Consider the following 6,294-nt stretch of genomic DNA (forward strand, 5'->3'; position numbering starts at 1 on the left):
TGCTTTGGGGATTAGCGTGGACGGTTACAAAGCATGGCTTGCTTCTGCAGTGTTTTAAAAACTGAGGTTGGAGAGTTGAAGGAGGAGGTCTTGCTTCTCCAGGAGGAGATTAGGAGGCTGAAGGTCCACCTCAATGGGTCTGGGAGAGAGTGTGAGGTGGCTGGAGTTGTGGGGAATGAGACTTCTAGCAGTGAGGTGCAGTCTGTCTCTCGCTGTGAGGAGGCTGTAGTTGGGCAGGTAGCAACGGCTACCAGCAGTGAGGTGCAGCCCAGCACCTGCTACAAGTGGCGAGTTGTTCACAGTAATGGGAGGCGCATCAGAGTAAGGAAAATTAAGAGTGAAGATCTGAAGGTAGGAAATCGCTTCTCTGTTCTCCAGGATGAATGTACTTCAGTGGCCAGTGAAGGTAAGGGTACTACTGCCCCTGCTAATGAAGGTAAGCGCATTCTTGTGGTTGGTGACTCTCAGGTAAGATATATTGACCGTGCTTTTTGTAATAGGAATAAGATGAGAGATAGAGTGTGCTTCCCTGGAGCTGGTGTTGGGGACATTGTCAACAGGCTGGATAATATCATGTCAGGTAATGGGAACAAACCCATTATCTGTCTCAGTGCTGGTGGAAATGATATTGGGAAGGGTAGGAGAGAAGAGCTGCTAGATAAGTACAGGTCAGCTATAGATTTCATTAAGTCTAAGGGAGGGATCCCAATCATATGTAGCATCTTGCCTAGAAGGGGAGTAGGAAATGAATGGTTGTCTAGGGCAATTGGTGTAAATTGCTGGCTAGACAGATACTGCAAGGAACTTGCAATCCCATTCATTGACAACTGGAACAACTTTTATGGCAAACATAATATGTATGCAAGGGATGGGGTACATCTCTCTGGGGCAGGGGTGGTAGCACTTGCAGACTCGATTGAGAAGGCCATTGGTGAAATGCCTATGATTTTAAACTGATGGAAGATAGAGGTATGGGTGTGTGTGGGAAACAAGCAGGTTGCAACACTAGGGTTGGAAACAGTAAATGTATAAAAGGCATTCAGCATGAAGTTATAAATAAAGACAATAGAACAGGTCAGCAAACAAAGGGGGACAGCAGAGGGCAGCAAGGGACTAGCTCCCTTAAGGTTTACTATACTAATAGCAGGAGTGTTAGAAATAAGATAGATGAGCTAAGATTAATTGCAAGTGCAGGAAACATAGATATTATTGCTATAACAGAGACCTGGCTCAATCTGAAAGATAGAGAGATGCCCTCTGAATGTCACATACAAGGCTATAAATTATTCCACACTGACAGGGTCAACAGGAAAGGTGGTGGAGTAGCGATGTATGTCAGAGACAATTTAAATTGTACCTGGAGTTTACCTGGAGAGAGTTTCGGGGGTCAACGCCCCCGCGGCCCGGTCTGTGACCAGGCCTCCTGGTGGATCAGCGCCTGATCAACCAGGCTGTTGCTGCTGGCTGCACGCAAACCAACGTACGAGCCACAGCCCGGCTGATCAGGAACTGACTTTAGGTGCTTGTCCAGTGCCAGCTTGAAGACTGCCAGGGGTCTGTTGGTAATCCCCCTTATGTGTGCTGGGAGGCAGTTGAACAGTCTCGGGCCCCTGACACTTATTGTATGGTCTCTTAACGTGCTAGTGACACCCCTGCTTTTCATTGGGGGGATGGTGCATCGTCTGCCAAGTCTTTTGCTTTCGTAGTGAGTGATTTTCGTGTGCAAGTTCGGTACTAGTCCCTCTAGGATTTTCCAGGTGTATATAATCATGTATCTCTCCCTCCTGCGTTCCAGGGAATACAGGTTTAGAAACCTCAAGCGCTCCCAGTAATTGAGGTGTTTTATCTCCGTTATGCGCGCCGTGAAAGTTCTCTGTACATTTTCTAGGTCGGCAATTTCACCTGCCTTGAAAGGTGCTGTTAGAGTGCAGCAATATTCCAGCCTAGATAGAACAAGTGACCTGAAGAGTGTCATCATGGGCTTGGCCTCCCTAGTTTTGAAGGTTCTCATTATCCATCCTGTCATTTTTCTAGCAGATGCGATTGATACAATGTTATGGTCCTTGAAGGTGAGATCCTCCGACATAATCACTCCCAGGTCTTTGACGTTGGTGTTTCGCTCTATTTTGTGGCCAGAATTTGTTTTGTACTCTGATGAAGATTTAATTTCCTCATGTTTACCATATCTGAGTAATTGAAATTTCTCATCGTTGAACTTCATATTGTTTTCTGCAGCCCACTGAAAGATTTGGTTGATGTCCGCCTGGAGCCTTGCAGTGTCTGCAATGGAAGACACTGTCATGCAGATTCGGGTGTCATCTGCAAAGGAAGACACGGTGCTGTGGCTGACATCCTTGTCTATGTCGGATATGAGGATGAGGAACAAGATGGGAGCTAGTACTGTGCCTTGTGGAACAGAGCTTTTCACCGTAGCTGCCTCGGACTTTACTCTGTTGACGACTACTCTCTGTGTTCTGTTAGTGAGGAAATTATAGATCCATCGACCGACTTTTCCCGTTATTCCTTTAGCGCGCATTTTGTGCGCTATTACGCCATGGTCACACTTGTCGAAGGCTTTTGCAAGGTCTGTATATATTACATCTGGATTCTTTTTGTCTTCTAGTGCATTTAGGACCTTGTCGTAGTGATCCAGTAGTTGAGACAGACAGGAGCGACCTGTTCTAAACCCATGTTGCCCTGGGTTGTGTAACTGATGGGTTTCTAGATGGGTGGTGATCTTGCTTCTTAGGACCCTTTCAAAGATTTTTATGATATGGGATGTTAGTGCTATTGGTCTGTAGTTCTTTGCTGTTGCTTTACTGCCCCCTTTGTGGAGTGGGGCTATGTCTGTTGTTTTTAGTAACTGAGGGACGACCCCCGTGTCCATGCTCCCTCTCCATAGGATGGAAAAGGCTCGTGATAGGGGCTTCTTGCAGTTCTTGATGAACACAGAGTTCCATGAGTCTGGCCCTGGGGCAGAGTGCATGGGCATGTCATTTATCGCCTGTTCGAAGTCATTTGGCGTCAGGATAACATCGGATAGGCTTGTGTTAATCAAATTTTGTGGCTCTCTCATAAAAAATTCATTTTGATCTTCGACTCTCAGTCTGGTTAGCGGCTTGCTAAAAACTGAGTCATATTGGGACTTGAGTAGCTCACTCATTTCCTTGTTGTCATCTGTGTAGGACCCATCTTGTTTAAGTAGGGGCCCAATACTGGACGTTGTTCTCGATTTTGATTTGGCATGTTGTGTTAGACAAGATATTAAATTAGAAGCGTCAGCCACTGAATCTGTTTGGTTACAGCTTCTCGAGGGCCGAGAAAAACTAATTTTGGGTGTGATTTACAGGGCCCCAAATCTTGATAGGGAGTGCAGTAAACTTCTATGGGACGAAATTCGTAAGGCATCTACATACGAAAATGTTGTGCTAATGGGAGATTTCAACTATAGACAGATTGACTGGAGCAATTTGACAGGAAATTTAGAGTCGGGTGACTTTCTTGATACGATCCAGGATTGTTTTTTAAAACATTTTGTGACAGAGACAACTAGGGGAAATAACCTCCTTGACTTGGTTCTTGCCAGTAGGGAAACACTAATTAATAATCTTGAGGTTAATGATGAACTTGGGGAGAGTGATCACAAATCACTCAGTTTTAATATATCATGGAATTCCCCTAATAATGGCAATCAAGTCTCCGTCCCTGACTTTCGCTTGGCTGATTTCATAGGAATGAAAAATTACTTAGGTGGGCTGAACTGGAATGACCTGACTAAGGGTCAGGTAGGTGGTGATGGTTGCCGATATGATGCTTTCCAGGGCATAGTTCTAGCTGCTCAGTCAAATTATGTTCCAAATAGGGAAATCAGATCAAACAAAAATGATCCTAAATGGATGAACAATAGATTAAAATATCTGATTGGTCAAAAGAGAGGCATATATAGGCAAATCAAAAGAGGAGAGGGGCAATTAAGAAATCGATATATTCAGTTAAAGAGAGAAATAAAAAAGGGAATTAGAAAAGCAAAAAGAGATTATGAGGTTAAAGTTGCAAGAGAATCGAAGACTAACCCAAAAGGATTCTTTCAGGTATACAGAAGTAAGATCAGGGACAAGATAGGCCCACTCAAAAGTTCCTCGGGTCAGCTCACTGACAGTGATAAGGAAATGTGTAGAATTTTTAACACATACTTCCTCTCAGTTTTTACACAGGAGGATACCAGCGATATTCCAGTAATGATAAATTATGTAGAACAGGACGATAATAAACTGTGCACTATTAGGGTCACAAGGGACATGGTCCTTAGGCAAATAGATAAATTAAAACCTAACAAATCCCCAGGCCCTGATGAACTGTATGCAAGGGTTCTAAAGGAATGTAAAGAGGAGCTTAGCACACCTTTGGCTAATCTTTTCAACATATCACTACAAACTGGCATGGTGCCAGATAAGTGGAAAATGGCAAATGTGATACCTATTTTCAAAACAGGTGACAGGTCCTTAGCTTCGAACTATAGACCAATAAGCCTAACCTCCATAGTGGGAAAATTTATGGAATCAATAATTGCCGAGGCAGTTCGTAGCCACCTTGAAAAGCATAAATTAATCAACGAATCTCAGCATGGTTTTACAAAGGGGCATTCCTGCCTTACGAATTTATTAACTTTTTTCACTAAGGTATTTGAGGAGGTAGATCATGGTAATGAATATGATATTGTGTATATGGACTTCAGTAAGGCTTTTGACAGGGTCCCACATCAGAGACTATTGAGGAAAATTAAAGCACATGGAATAGGAGGAGAAATTTTTTCCTGGATAGAGGCATGGTTGACAAATAGGCAGCAGAGAGTTTGCATAAATGGGGAGAAATCAGAGTGGGGTAGCGTCACGAGCGGTGTTCCACAGGGGTCAGTGTTGGGCCCCCTGCTGTTCACAATCTACATAAACGACATAGATGAGGGCATAAAGAGCGACATCGGCAAGTTTGCCGATGACACCAAAATAGGCCGTCGAATTCATTCTGACGAGGACATTCGAGCACTCCAGGAAGATTTGAATAGACTGATGCAGTGGTCGGAGAAGTGGCAGATGCAGTTTAATATAGACAAATGCAAAGTTCTAAATGTTGGACAGGACAATAACCATGCCACATATAAACTAAATAATGTAGATCTTAATATTACGGATTGCGAAAAAGATTTAGGAGTTCTGGTTAGCAGTAATCTGAAACCAAGACAACAGTGCATAAGTGTTCGCAATAAAGCTAATAGAATCCTTGGCTTCATATCAAGAAGCATAAATAATAGGAGTCCTCAGGTTGTTCTTCAACTCTATACATCCTTGGTTAGGCCTCATTTAGATTATGCTGCACAGTTTTGGTCACCGTATTACAGAATGGATATAAATTCTCTGGAAAATGTACAAAGGAGGATGACAAAGATGATCCCATGTATCAGAAACCTTCCCTATGAGGATAGACTGAGGGCCCTGAAACTGCACTCTCTAGAAAGAGGTAGAATTAGGGGGGATATGATTGAGGTGTATAAGTGGAAGACAGGAATAAATAAAGGGGATGTAAATAGTGTGCTGAAAATATCTAGCCTAGACAGGACTCGCAGCAATGGTTTTAAGTTGGAAAAATTCAGATTCAGGAAGGATATAGGAAAGTACTGGTTTGGTAATAGAGTTGTGGATGAGTGGAACAAACTCCCAAGTACCGTTATAGAGGCCAGAACGTTGTGTAGCTTTAAAAATAGGTTGGATAAATACATGAGTAGATGTGGGTGGGTGTGAGTTAGACCTGATAGCTTGTGCTAACAGGTCGGTTGCCGTGTTCCTCCCTTAAGTCAATGTGACCTGACCTGTCTAGGTTGGGTGCATTGGCTTAAGCCGGTAGGAGACTTGGACCTGCCTCGCATGGGCCAGTAGGCCTTCTGCAGTGTTCCTTCGTTCTTATGTTCTTCTTCTTATGTTCTTATGAATCGAACCCGGGCCCTCCGTGTGTGAAGCGGGAGCTTTAGACACCAGGCCACTTTGACTTTTTTGGGTTGTCCTAAGTAATCTACACATATGAATGATAATTTACCTAACTGTTTTATGTGTACCAATACCTAAATAAACTTACTTACCTGCTTAAGCCCAAAAAAGTCAAAGTGAGATTTCCGTTGGGATCCTTGATTTCCATTGGGGTCCAACCCCAGTGGAAATAATTCACTTTGCCTGACTTTTTTGGATTGTCCTAGGTAATTTACATTATATATAATAACTGTACTTATGTGCCCATGTACCTAAA

Source organism: Cherax quadricarinatus, chromosome 53 (genome assembly GCF_038502225.1).
Source record: "Cherax quadricarinatus isolate ZL_2023a chromosome 53, ASM3850222v1, whole genome shotgun sequence".
NCBI lineage: Eukaryota > Metazoa > Arthropoda > Malacostraca > Decapoda > Parastacidae > Cherax > Cherax quadricarinatus.